Here is a 13778-nt window from a genome sequence, read left to right as displayed (position 1 = left end):
GAAGAAGTGCATTCGGACAGCCAGCACACAGAAATGTAGGTGCACGGCCAAGATAAAGAGTGTGGCTGATAGAAAATACAGTAGTGAATAAATATGCAGAATCTGAGAAATTGTGAAAATTCATTCAACATTTTCATCCTCAGATTTAACCAATACAATGGGGGAAGAGGGGATGGTATGTGATGCCCAGACACAGAAATAATGAGAGTTTTTATGTACATTCTAAGTTCATTCAATAGGCAAATGTGCCATCAGCCTTTCTTTTCCTTACTAATCCTAGCAAGGATGGAGAGAATGGGAAGACAGTCTTCTTCAGAAACCTGCTCTGGGTCACCTGGAATGCTGGGAACCGCCTGCAGTAATTGTCCCATAAGCACACCTTCCATCACCCCCTAGATCCTGAGACAAAGCACTGGGATTACAAAGGACCACCGTGTCCAGTCACCCATTCACTTAACCAGCATTACGGCAGTCCCATTGCTAGAAAGCCCCATGTAAGGTTCTCTAAGAAATACAGAAATGAATAAAATCAATCCTTGTCTCCAAGGACCTCATGATCTGAAGGAGGAGGTGTATTACTCTAAAATCAGATACAAAGGAATCAAAAAAGCAGGGACAGGGATGAGTCAAAGAGTGTAATGTTTAACATGTTATCTGTATTGCATGCACTACGAATAATAAGTCATTTTTTAAAGAGCATCCAGAGTACTCATTATATAACTTTAGCAAGTATACAAAAAATGGCAACATGAACGAAACATTAAAAGTTTAAATCAGATATCTTGCCTGATGTCCAACAGAAATATTGTCACATGACCATATATGCTCAGATCATCATAAATTTCTAGAACATTTTGCAGTAAAGTGCTTATTGTGTTAATGTCTGTGTATATAGCTAATATTAAACACATAATCATAGATATTAGCATATATAATAAGATTTGGAGATGTATTGAATTATAAGGCCACATCTTCCCAATTATTCAGATATCAGAGAGCCAGTAAAACCCACTGTTGTAAAAATCAGACTTCAGAATGCTTCTCTTTTCCTCGAATTAGAGGTACAACATATCTGAAGCACAATGTATCAAAAGAACTGGCCAATATTGAGGGAAACAGAAGTGCCTAATGACAAAAAAGAAAAAAAATTTAAATGGCTGATTTGTTAGGTTTGAATGTGAAAAATACTAAAAATCTCAAATTCACTGCCAGCTTATACCACACATCAAATCTGATCCTGAAAAGTAAAAAACCCAAATGTCTTCAGCAAGAGTCAGTAACAAAAGCTTCAAACAATTTAGAAGCAGCATGTTCACTCGGTATATAGTATTTGCATATCATTCTTCTTAATTCTGTTAAATCCTAAGGCGTCTTCTGGCAGGCATTTGATGTCACACCAGAAGCAAAAGAAGAGGGCACTGGGACTTAAAAGGTAACAGAACTATATTTCTTTCCTAACAGGAATATAATTCTGATGGATTTTTTCCCAGTTATTTGGGATTTTTGAGGTTTGACACTGATTGAGCAGATATAAGACAAACTCGTATTGTTTTGTAAGCTAACTTGCCACACTACATTCTGCGAGATAAAAGTGGTTTTAAAAGGAATAGCACATACAAGTGTAAAATTCTGCACATGCCTCCAGAAATCAACCTTGTAACTTTGATTCAATATGGTGACTCAGATGGTAATCTGCCTGCAATGTAGGAGACCGGGGTTTGATCCCTGGGTCAGGAAGATCCCCTGCAGGAGGGGACGGCAACCCACTCCAGTATTCTTGCCTGGAGAATCCCATGGACAGAGGAGCCTGGAGGGCGACAGTTCACGGGGTTGTGAAGAGTTTGACAGGACTTAGTGACTAACACTTTCACTTTCACTATATTTAAAATAGCTGGCATAAAATCAGTGGCGGAGAAAGGGCAAGCAATTTTGATAAATTTAAATTAGCATTAACTGCTAAAAATACCCCAAATAATAATAACCTATTTGGAGAATAATTCAAAATCAGATTAAATTACTAAATACTGATAACAAGAAAGATATTCAGAAGAGAAGGATATTGAGTAGACTTGGACTATGTTAACTAAAGCATGAATGGTAAAAAAATAATAATAATAATAGTAGCTGCTAAAAGAATAAATGTATACTTTCAACATGCTAGAGGAATAAATAGAAAAAATAAAATAATATATGAAATAAAATTAGAAAAGGAGGAAATCAAGAAAAGAAAAAAAAACATGACAAATTGAAAACACAGTATTGCTGAAAATATAAAATTAGAAATTTAAATTTTTAAGGCTGAATGACAATAAAAGCAATATATTTCTACACATACCACACATTGTAGTTATGGTTGCATGTAGGGTTATATGATTGCTTCTATTGAATATCTGGCATCTAAGAGGTTCTCAGAGGAAATTTTAAGGTTTTACATTTATACATCAGAAAAAGCAAAGATTGAAAATTAATAAAATGGATTTTTAAGCTTAAAAATAGTATTAATAAGAGATAGTGTTGTGAAGTCAATAACAGGAATAAGAGAAAAATTTATAAAACAAATCAAATAAAATCATATAGATTATTCAGAAACCTAAAGTATAGTTAATTGAAATAGCCTATAGAAGAAAAGGTAGAAACAAGAAATGAGTTAATAAAGAAATGAATGAAACTCTGGCATGGTTCTGAGTGTCCCAGGATAGTTGAAAGCAGAGAGCATCTTGTTTCCTGAACAGGGGTGGCACAAGACAAAGCTGAATTTCCCTGCTGCATCAGAGAAGAGATGCTACCATTAGGACAAGAATCCTTTCACCCTGGATCCTTTCTCTAATTGGGACCCCAAGAAGTCCATCTGGAGGAACACTGAATTAAGGCTAGATCCCTGAACATAACAGCTTTCATCTTAACATATAATAATTGTATTGTCTCTGAACTGATTCAAAACTCTTTTGGACTCATCTCTATAGCACCAAGTTCTCAGAATGTATTCCCTGTTACGTGAGGTTGTACTTCTTTGTCTGCCACCCAATTCCATTTGATCTTTAAACTTCAAGGTTTTCAAGCTCTGAGAGGTGTAAACTAGACTGAATGCAGAGCATCAATCCTCCTGACTATCTGATCATCTCTTCCTACCTACGGGTCCAGTCTCTAAGCCCTAGTATGTTCCATGCTAGAACATAAAGTCTGTCACTGTTTCCATTGTTTCCCCACGGATTTGCCACGAAGTGACTTTATTTTCTTGGGCTCCAAAATCACTGTGGATGGTGACTACAGCCATGAAATTAAAAAACACTTGCTCCTTGGAAGAAAACCTATGACAAACCTAGACAGCATATTAAAAAGCAGAAACATTACTTGCCTGACAAAGGTCTGTCTAGTCAAAGCTATCGTTTTTCCAGTAGTCACGTATGGATGTGCGAGTTGGGCTGTAAAGAAAGCTGAGTGCCGAAGAACTGATGCTTTTGAACTGTGGTGTTGGAGAAGACTCTTTAGAGTCCCTTGGACAGCAAGGAGATCCAGCCAGTCCATCCTAAAGGAAATTAGTCCTGAATATTCATTGGAAGGACTGATGCTGAAGCTGAAGCTCCAATGTTTTGGCCACCTGATGTGAAGAGCTGACTCATTGGAAAAGATCCTAATGCTGGGGAAGATTGAAGGCAAAAGGAGAAGAGGGTGGCAGACGATGAGATGGTTAGATAGCATCATCAGCTCAATGGACAGAAGTTCGAGCAAACTCGGAGAGATGGTGAAGGACAGGGAAGCCTAGTGTGCTGCAGTCCATGGGGTCACAAAGAGTCGAATGAACAACAGCAACGCTAGAACACGGAAGGCCCTATCATTCTGTTGTACCAGATTGATTGTGGTAGAGCACCGCAGCTGCAGTTGAACAATTATTTCTGAGAGGACGTGTAAGAGATAAGCCTCCTTCTGTGATCTGGCAGCACTAGGATACGTCCCATGGTTACTTCAGCTGGAAAAACATGAAGGAGGGGAGAGTTAGTGGAGACCTTGAACAAAGCCAGGATCCACGCCTGCAGCTCAGGATTTCTTGCAGGTGTGTTTGGTCACTGTGCCTACAATCAGGAACTATGAAACATAGCTACCAATTTGTTTTCATTCTTTGTTTGGTTGTGTCTAATCATGTCAAAACAACCTGTCAATTCAACACAAAGATATGAGCTGGTTCATTGGAGACACTTACTGCTTGACACCATGGAGACAGAAATACTGGGAGCTCGACTGCCCTCTTCCCTTTGTGGCCTCCCTTCAGTCTCTCGGAGTGAATTCACTATTCTATGCTATTAATACTTGATTGCAAGGTGTGAGAGAGGTAGTCGATATGAGACCTGATGAATGAGTAGGGTGGCTTTGCTGTAAATGGTTATTTGGTCCACATTACCACTCACAACGAGCCCTAATGCAGCTGAAGCACACACAACAGTCTATGAAATTCAGTGTAGTTGAATAGACCAACTGTTGACTTATGGTTGGATGAGGATAATTATTAAAGTTAATTATTAGATTATTTCCAATAGTAGGAATTTGCTTATTATCTTCACCTTTATCTTCAAAGCATTAGACAAACACTGACTTGATCCTTTAAATACCCTCTGGTTGGCCTATTTATATTGGCCAATTGCTACACATGTTAATCTTAGAATATAGCAAGGAAATACCCTTTTCCTGTAGGTATGATCAGTAATGACAATCTTTGAGACTGTGGCTGCCCTTTATCTGCAACCACCTTCCTTCCGGCATTCAGCCTACTGAATACCCAGTTATACCGCTGTTGGGTGGTGAGAGATGCTGAAGGGTCGTATGAGCAGACTTAACAAATCATCTTCCGATGCATATTTTGGGCAAGTGAAAGTAGCTTGCTGAGTGGATTTTTTTTTCATTTGGAACTTTGAATTATAGAGATTAGGGCAAAAGTGGTCACATGGACGTAGAACAAGCCACATAGATGCAGAAATAAAAAAGATCTCAGTGCTTAAAGGGAGTCCAGCTGGAACATGAAGAAAATCTAACATCATTTTCAGCCTGCAGTGTGTTTGCCATGGCTACAGAGAAAAAATATTTTTAGCTACTTATTTTAAGTAATTGAAAGGGAGAAAAATAACTACCTTCACGTTTTAGTTTTTCAAATCTTGATTTATTTCAATCAAAAATTTGCTTTATAATTTTAACTCCACAGACTTTTAAGCAATGAAATAGTTTAGCTTGATAGCCCTTAATTGTACACCATGCAATATTATAAGTAATGGGTGTCTGATCAAGTGAGAATTCTCAGCAATGAAAAATTGTTGAAAAAAATAGTTTCCTCACACATACACATACTACATGGAACATTTTTTTTTCCTTCTGAGTGACACTTGTCAACTGACAATCGTTTTATATTTATTTGTACAGCATACAATGGAATGTTTGCCTATTTCAAATTGAAAATCAATTTTCCTCCTTTTTCTCTTCTTTATAAGGAAGGTGCCTATAATGTAATGCTTCTAGAGCTTCGATTGTTGTGGTACGCAAAGGTCAGTGGCTGCACGTAGCCCCATACACTGTGGGACAAGGTGTTTCACTCAGACTGTGACACCTTGCTGAAAGAAAGGATTTTGAATCAGACATGACTTTGGTAGTGATGAAATTTGTTAAACATCTTCTTTACTTTATCAGGAAACATCAGGTGATTCTCCCCAGCAGCTGTCTCTGCCTCCTGATTCATACCTGCAAGAAGGCAGGAAGCATCTCAGTGCTGAGACCTGCCCTTCTGTTCAGTTTGTAAGCACCCGGGGACAGTGAAAACAGCCAGGGCTTAGAGTCTGGAGACCGAAGAATCTGCTTAGGCTCTGGTATAAGCTCCCTCTAAGGCCTTAGACAAGACACTTCCACTTTCTGGGCCTTAGTTCTCCATTTATAAAATAAGACAGAGTTCTGGTAAAGACGACAGATTAAGTTTGTGTCTAGTACACTTTGTCAGCTTTCAACATATACCAGTGATAAACTAAATATAAAAAGAAATCCAAAAGACAGAGTTGGGCTGAAAATCATAACAAATATCACCATGGACTGAAATAGAACTTAGATGCACAACAGTGAATAGAGCCGAAGCCACAAGGCTTCTGGGTCATGCTCCAAACCAAAGTAGTGGTAGCCAATAATCCAGCTCTCGTGGGGCAGGATGGACTGAAGCCCTCCCTGCAAACTGGGAGATTAAAGCTAGATTCAGTATCTGAATTAAAGTGCTATAGGGGAAATTCCCAACCATGATGCAAGGCCAAAAGAAGCTACTGTTAGTTCTAACTAGAGCTTCTGCTTGTGGGAGATTGTGGTCATAGGGGAGAGCGGAAAGATCAGAAGTAGAACCAAGCTACCTGCTGGCTTAGTAACAGGATTTGACATTTCCAAAAAACTGCCACTGGAGAGGATGTGGGCCAGCCTGAAAGTTCAGAAGTGCTACAAAGTGGCATCTATAATCTACACAGAATAAAAAGGATACACACAGAGACAAAAATGAGGAAAATAAACTTTAAAGTTGATGAGACTAAATTTGAAAATGCTCTCAAGTCTTATGATAAGGAAGGCAGCCAAAAATCATTAATAGATTGAAAAACTGCTTTTTCTCAAAGGAAATTAATTTAACAGGATTGTCTGAGAAAAACTACAAAATAAATTTGTGTAGGAACATCAAAGAGATAAAGAATGTCTACGAAAATGAACAAAAAATACAAAGCAAAAATTGGCAGAATTTGGACAGAACAGGAATTGGAAAATAGAGTCTAAAAGGAGAAAAAAAATAAGAATTTTTAGATAGGACACAGTAAAAGAGGAATTAGTGGTTTGGAAAATAGTGCAGAGTAATTTAATTATGATATCAGTTAACATATATAAAAGCTAGGGTTAGAAAAAAATTCACCAAGCATGTATTTTTAAAGAAGATAGTAAAGTAAGAAAACGGAAATGACCAAAATTCTTACAGAAATCAAGGAAAACATGAGTTTGTAGGTAGAAATATACTTCAACTACTGAATAATAAAAAAATATAGTCATGTGCAAATGTCAGGTAAATCAAGAATAAGGAGAAAAATTACAAAAATAACTGGAGAAAGAAGATAGGCTACCACAAAGTTTTAACAATAGGACTTAAAACAGACTTCTCAGTAGAAGGCAGAAAATGGTGAGTTAATATATTCAAAGTGCTTCAGGAAAATGGCCAAAATAAAAAATTTTATTTATAGCTCACAATTTTTAGGACCAAATAAAGACACATATACAAATGTCAAAAAATAGAAGAGCTTAACATCCATAGGCCCTCACTATGAGAATTTTTGAAGTACTTCTTCCAAAAGAATTTAAAAAGAGAAAAAACGAACTCAAGTACGGAGTACAAAAGATGTTATTAAATTATACACACATAGATAGAGAACAAAAAATGATGAAAAATGTTAATGTCACAGAAACAAAGCAGTGAAGACCATCAGTGAAACATGACGGCAGGGCAGAGCTGTCTAGAAATATGGGGCTGAGGATAGGGACTTTATTATAGGTTGTACGTATATGTTTTAAGAAGCTATAATAATATCTCCCATCCACATATTTTTATTATTTGACTAACAGACAGTTCTTCCATCTTGTAGTAGTGGGCTTATATCCCCTTCCCTTGAAAATAGGTGAGTCCTCCTGACATCCTTGATCAGTGAAGTACAGTGGGAGAACTTACGTAACTTGTATGGCTAGGTAATAAAAATGTGCTGTCCTTTCTCCTTGTTCTCGGGGGATGCTCATGCTTGGAACTCAGCCACCATGCTGTGAGGAAGCCCAAGCAGTCTGTGGAGAAGTCCACAGTAAGGAACCGAGGATTCTAGCTGATAAGCCCTGGTTGAGCTCTTAGCCAACATTACCAGCCAGCTGTCATCCATCTTGGAATGGATGAGTGAATCATCCTGGAAATGGATCCTCTAGCTCCTACTTGAGTTGCCCCAGCTGATGGCATATGGAGCGGAGATGAACCATGCCTGCTGAGTCCTGTCCAATTTGCAAATTAATTATCAAAATAATTATTATTGTTGTTTTCATAACAATTAAGTCATAACATTTAAGGGTGGATTTTTACTCAATAATAATGTCTAAGACAGGTCCTGCATGCCCAGAACTCTGGATGATACACTTACTCAGTTTTTGTTTACTTTTTGGCCACACTCTGCAACATGTAGGATCTTAGTTTCCCAACCAGCAGTTGAACTTGCACTCCCTGCATTGGAAGGCATAGTCTTAACCACCGGAGCACCCAGGAAGTTCTGTTTTCCTTCCTGACCAATGTCAAGTTTTCCTTTAACACTTTATCCTTTGTGAGATTGTACCAAAAGCCTACCCCAACTGGTTTCACTACTTTCTGTGCTCCCAGGACTCAGTGTATATTCCTATGTCCTAGTATACAAGACACATAATTTACATATCTGCCTTACTGCACTGTGAAGACAAAGACTACATCTAATTCACTTTGGAGCTTGAGTATCTAGCGCTGGATCTTACGTATAGAAAGGGCTTCAAACTATCCAACAAACTGAAATAAAAGTCACAGCTTGCTTCAGAGTTTTCCATTCATGATTTAGCCAAAGGTATTGCAGATATGGTCAGAGGAAAAACTGATTGCTAACAGAGAGCGATGTTAGAGGGAGGGAGGGAAAACAAGATCTGCAACTCAAGGGAAGACCAAGCAAAGATGACAAAGAAGAACTTAGTGCTAATGTTGCCTGTTGCTAGCAAAGGAACGACATTACCCTCAGATGTACTAATGGTGTTTTCATGGAACAACCACAAAGGTTTTCTTCCAATACTGTATATTTGTCTCCTTTCTTGAGAACCTAGTCCACTGTGAGCATTTTCACTTCTCAAAAGATTTGAACTGGCTGGGACAAATCCAGAATAATCTATCACTCTGAAAATCAGAAGTGTCAAGAATGTGTTTTCTTTGACAATTGTAAAGAAAATGGACACAAAGAGTATTCCAGTCTTTGGTATTATGATAACTACTTCAAACTAAGAAAGGAAATAATCATCTATCACCATTCTTATAAGAACAGGATGCTAGAAAAATAAGCTATACCATGATCTATAAAGGTTTCAGGGCTATGAAAGTTTTTTGATTGGTTTTCCGCTTATGTAAAATTATTTTGCATTTCCTAGGAGACTATTCAACGAGGATTCTAGGCAGGAATTTAAATAGAATTTTAGCTGGTGGGGAGATGACCTTTTTTTAAAAATGATTCTGGGCCTCTCATTTCCATTCCCAGGTTAAAAGTTGATTTGTAGTGCAAGAGACATTATTCCCAACCCTAACACCTCTGTCCAGGAACAGGCAGGAAGTGTCAACAATCTATGAGATACCTCCATTCTCCTGGTTCTTAAAAGACTCCATTAGAACTTGAACTTCCCATGGGAAAATAAATTAGCCTAGTCCCTCTAGGAGGTCACCAAGGACCAATTCCTTTCTCATCACTCTTCTCCCTTCCGTAGATTGAGCTTTATCCTAACACTGGTTCCTTTTGCTATCATAGGATCCTTGCCAATAGGCCTCTTTCTTCATTCTTGCGAGCAGGAGTAAAAGACCATATCCTGAGGCTTTTCTTATGACCAAAGAGAATTTTATTGCAAAATCCTAAAAAATATCATTTTATATCTCAGTGTTTGAAAGTAAACTTCCTGCCCATTTACAATCTTTTTTTTTTTTTTATTCAGCAGGGAATGCCACATTGTGAGGAGCTTAGACCTGAGTTCTCACATCATTCTTTAGCAACAAGAAAAGGAATGACCATGATTGATTTAATGTCACCAAGAACCCAAACCTGGAGAAGGGAAGCTCCACAAAGGAAAGGCTGGAATGTCTGCTGGAGAGACAAACAGCACTCACCGAGTATTGCTGCCTACACTACAGGAAATGCTACCACGCATTTGTGAGGCTGGTTAGTTTTTCAGTGTGTCCTTTCTGGGTTGTATTGGGTTGGCTAAAGAGTTCATTCAGATTTTTCCATAACATCTTATGGAAAAACCCAAATGAACTTTCTGGCCAGCCCAATATTTTGTTTTCCACTGGTCTCTTACAAGGATAATTTAGTCACAACAAAACTAACCAAAAGCAGAAAGTGACACTGACCTAGTCTGCCCTTCCAGGGAAGACAGCTGGCAGGAACATTTGCTTTTGCGTGTGCGTGTGCTGTCATGTCCGATGCTTTTGTGACCCCACAGACTGTAGCCTGCCAGGCTCCTCTGTCCGTGGGATTTCCCAGGCAAGAATCCTGGAGTGGGTTGCCATATCCTATCACCAGGGCTCTTCCTGACCCAAGGATCTAATCCATGTCTTTAGCACCTCCTGCATTGGCAGGTGGATTCTTTACCACTGAGCCACCTGGGGAGCCCCAACATTTGCTTAGGAGGGCGAATAAGTGAAGTATGAGGCTTCAGCACCTGAGAGGAAATTCCAGATCCAGATCTTTGTAGGGAAGCGATATGCCTCAGAATCTATCCGATTCCCTAAGGGGCTGGGAAAGAACCTGGGGACTTCTGTGCCCTCGTTGCTCTTGGTTAAGATCAGGAGACTCCAGGTGCTTGAAGAGTTGGGGAGAAAGGTTGTACGGGGGGTTACTGACTAAGCAAAATGACTTCTACAGACATGTTCTCAGTTTTATCCTCTCAGAGTCCAGCCTACATGGTACTTTAAAAAGTCTCGCCTCTGTGGTCCGATGAGATTGGGAAATACATTTTCTGTTCCAGATATTTATTTAAAAGTTTCATTTTCACTTAATAAATCCATAGCCATGGCATACATGGAAGGTTTCCCCAAGTGGTAATTTATGCTTTTTGAAGAATTACTTTTCAAAGTGCATGGGCTTCCTGTCACTGAGGGCAATTGTGGCCACTCAATTTTTAGACTTATTGGCTGTTATAGATTTGGGAGTTGATATATTTTTGAAATGTTTATGCCTTCTCTTTCTTGTTAATTATCGATCTAAACCCTTATGGATTCTTCAAGATTTGTGAACAAGGCTTGCATTAATCCCCAAGGCTGCTGAGGAGTCTGGGCAATGGAATTCCCAGTTCACAGAAATGCAGGAAACTTGGAAACCTACAGGCTACTTCCTAGGGTCACAGGGTGGGTCACTGCTGGCCAATCTTAGAATTTTTAACAAAGATACAGGTCATTTAGCTGGCTCACAAAGATGACCCTTTAGCTGTACCTAGAGCACACAGTCAGGGTGGTCCCAGAAACAATGGGATGCAGATGTAGACGTGTCCCTTTACAACCCTCTGGTAGCCTCCTCTACAAGGGGGACACCTTTCCTGTGTCCTGTGTTGACCCCACCTTCCAGTGGATTTCCCCTTAGTCTAAAGCAAGTGTGGAAGACTTCCAGGTGCTAAATCCCTCCACTTATCTGGTCCTTTCTGATTACTCTTCTGTCCTATCTCCCACCTTCCCACCATCTATGGGAATGCACACATGCATGCTAAGTCATTTCAGTCATGTCCAACTCTGTGCAATCCCATGGATTATAGCCCACCAGGCTCCTCTGTGAATGGGATTCTCCAGGCAAGAATACTGGAGTGGGTTGCCGTGCCCCTTCTCCAAGGGGTCTTCCCAACCCAGGAATCAAACCCACGTCCCTATGTCTCCTGCATTAGCAGGCGAGTTCTTTACCACTAGTGCCATTCGGGAAGCCCCATCTATGAGAATGAAGGATCTTAAAATTAGAAACATTGACTAGAATCCCTCAGAACATGGTCTTCAGAGCATCAGAGTATGGGGAATCCAAGGTGGGAAGGTTTCTTGACTCTCCTCATTGGTGGGAGCCACTGGGGGTGGGGGAGCAGGGAGGGGAATGGTCAGACCAGCCACAAGCCCTGCAACTAGCAGGGCAGGTTCGGGAGACAACATCCCATACAAGGATGCCACCTCCTCAGATCCACAGAAGGAAGAAGGGAGGAGGGTGTTGCTTTGTTTTCCCATTTAATGTTTTTACAGGACCTGAAGAACGTGAAATGGAGTGGGAGGCGTCCAGGGTCTTGCCCATTCTCAGTAATTTCCCGAGAGGACACTTGCTAAAAAGAAGACTTGGAACCTTTCTTCTTTCTGTATACAGGACCACTTTCAACTGTCCAGCCTCCCAGAAGTATTTTAGTAACTCTTGAGTTCTGGTGTGTGGCTCCTTGGCACTTTTCTTAACTCTTATTTCCTTGGAGGTTCTGGCTTTGAAGGAAACATGATGCAGTTGGATGGGGGATAATGTAAAAGCAGACATCAAATCCTGGAGGACTTGAATGCTAAGACGCAGGTCAGATGTTACCCTGAGGGTGATATGAAGCCCTTTTCCAAAGTACCTTCTGCACCCTTCGAGAGCTAGAGAAGACCCAGACTCCTTCCTCCTTGGGCAGAGACCCTGTGTGTGCTACAGCCCTCCATGCCCATGTGAGAACAGGAGGGTCTCACACTGCCTCTCTCTCTGCTGGACACAGGATGTCTGTGCTGGGAAGGCCCTAAGAACCCTCTGTGTCCCAGACCCTCGTATGTAAGAAATAAGGACACAGAGGCCCTCTGGGTAATGCATAGGCTTCAATCCTTCAATCACATGCTCCTGATTACAAATTCAAGAATGAGGGGGCCCAGATGGGGGGCTTGCTTCCAGGAGGCCTGTGGTTTTATGTGTGTGAGCAAACACATTTTGTTTAAGTAGACCTTCCTCCTGCCCCCACCCCCCTCCCCGCCTCCACCACCCCGTCTTTATTCATTGCTAACAGATGCCGCGGGGCCGCGGCCAGGCAAGAGCAGGAACACACGGGCTCCCACGCGGGTGGGAAGAGGGAAAACTGATGAACTGCCACAGAGCAGCGTGTCGAGGGCCTTGGCTTTGAATTCTGATTCCTCCCCCACCCCCACCACCTCCTCCCTCTCACCCACTCCCAGCCCCAACCCGCTCACCAGGCCTTCCAACAATTTCTGTTCTGTTTCCTCCACAGAACAGATGAAAGGAGCCAGTGCCAGCAGCTAAGGAGTCAGCTGCTCATCCTGAGAACCGCATCGAGGCTCAGGGATGGGTGGATGGCTTCCTCCCGAGGTACCCAGCTTGGAGGCTCGTTCTGAGAGCCCCATGGATCTCACAGCCACCTCCTCTGATGCTGAAAACATGCCTTATCTGTAACACAAACCAACTCGAGCCAGAGACACAGTAAGCCAAGGCTGAGAAGGAGGCTGAGAAGGGGCACAGGTGAGAACCTTGTGACCACAGCTCTCTCAGGCCTCCTTCTCATCCATCCAAACATCTAAACCTTCTTCCGTCTTACGCTAGCACATGAAACATTTTCCTGCAGATACGAGCTTGCCTAAACATCCTGCTAGGTAATGACCACTATGACCATCCTCAGGGCCTAGGTCCAAGGACACCTCTCCTTTGAAGCCTACCCTGACACCCACTGCAAGGTGGATATGACTGCTGCCTCTGAGCCCCACGACTGGGCTTGCACGTGTGTACTTTGCTCCTGAAGCATCTGTGTATGTCTCTGCATCCCCTTCTCCTGTGCCCCAGCCCAGGCCCTACAGCACAGTAATTGCTCATTAAATGAGAGCCAGATCAACTACACACTAGAAATAGTAATGGACTTAGGGTTAAAAACCTGAATTTGATCCTGGCTCCCCAGGAAGGGGACTATATCCCATAGACCCAGAGAAACGTAGCCTCCTCATCTGAAAAATGGACTCGTTGGTCTCATTCCTGCCATCTACACCATCACTGTTA

The 13778-nt window shown here is 41.1% G+C and overlaps 1 long non-coding RNA gene across 1 annotated transcript; it reads left to right on the top strand.

Moving 5' to 3' along the window:
* Window positions 1-3629: 3629 nt before the first annotated feature.
* LOC132346615 (uncharacterized) lies at window positions 3630-13572 on the top strand. Its single transcript, XR_009496519.1, has 3 exons — window positions 3630-4051; window positions 9733-12320; window positions 13003-13572. It is a non-coding gene; the product is annotated as an uncharacterized lncRNA (long non-coding RNA).
* The last annotated feature ends 206 nt before the right edge of the window (window positions 13573-13778 follow it).

Source organism: Bos taurus, chromosome 11, assembly GCF_002263795.3.
Source record: "Bos taurus isolate L1 Dominette 01449 registration number 42190680 breed Hereford chromosome 11, ARS-UCD2.0, whole genome shotgun sequence".
NCBI classification, from domain to species: domain Eukaryota; kingdom Metazoa; phylum Chordata; class Mammalia; order Artiodactyla; family Bovidae; genus Bos; species Bos taurus.
Note: the sequence above shows the minus strand (reverse complement) of the source record. Positions and strands in the feature narration are given on the sequence as shown.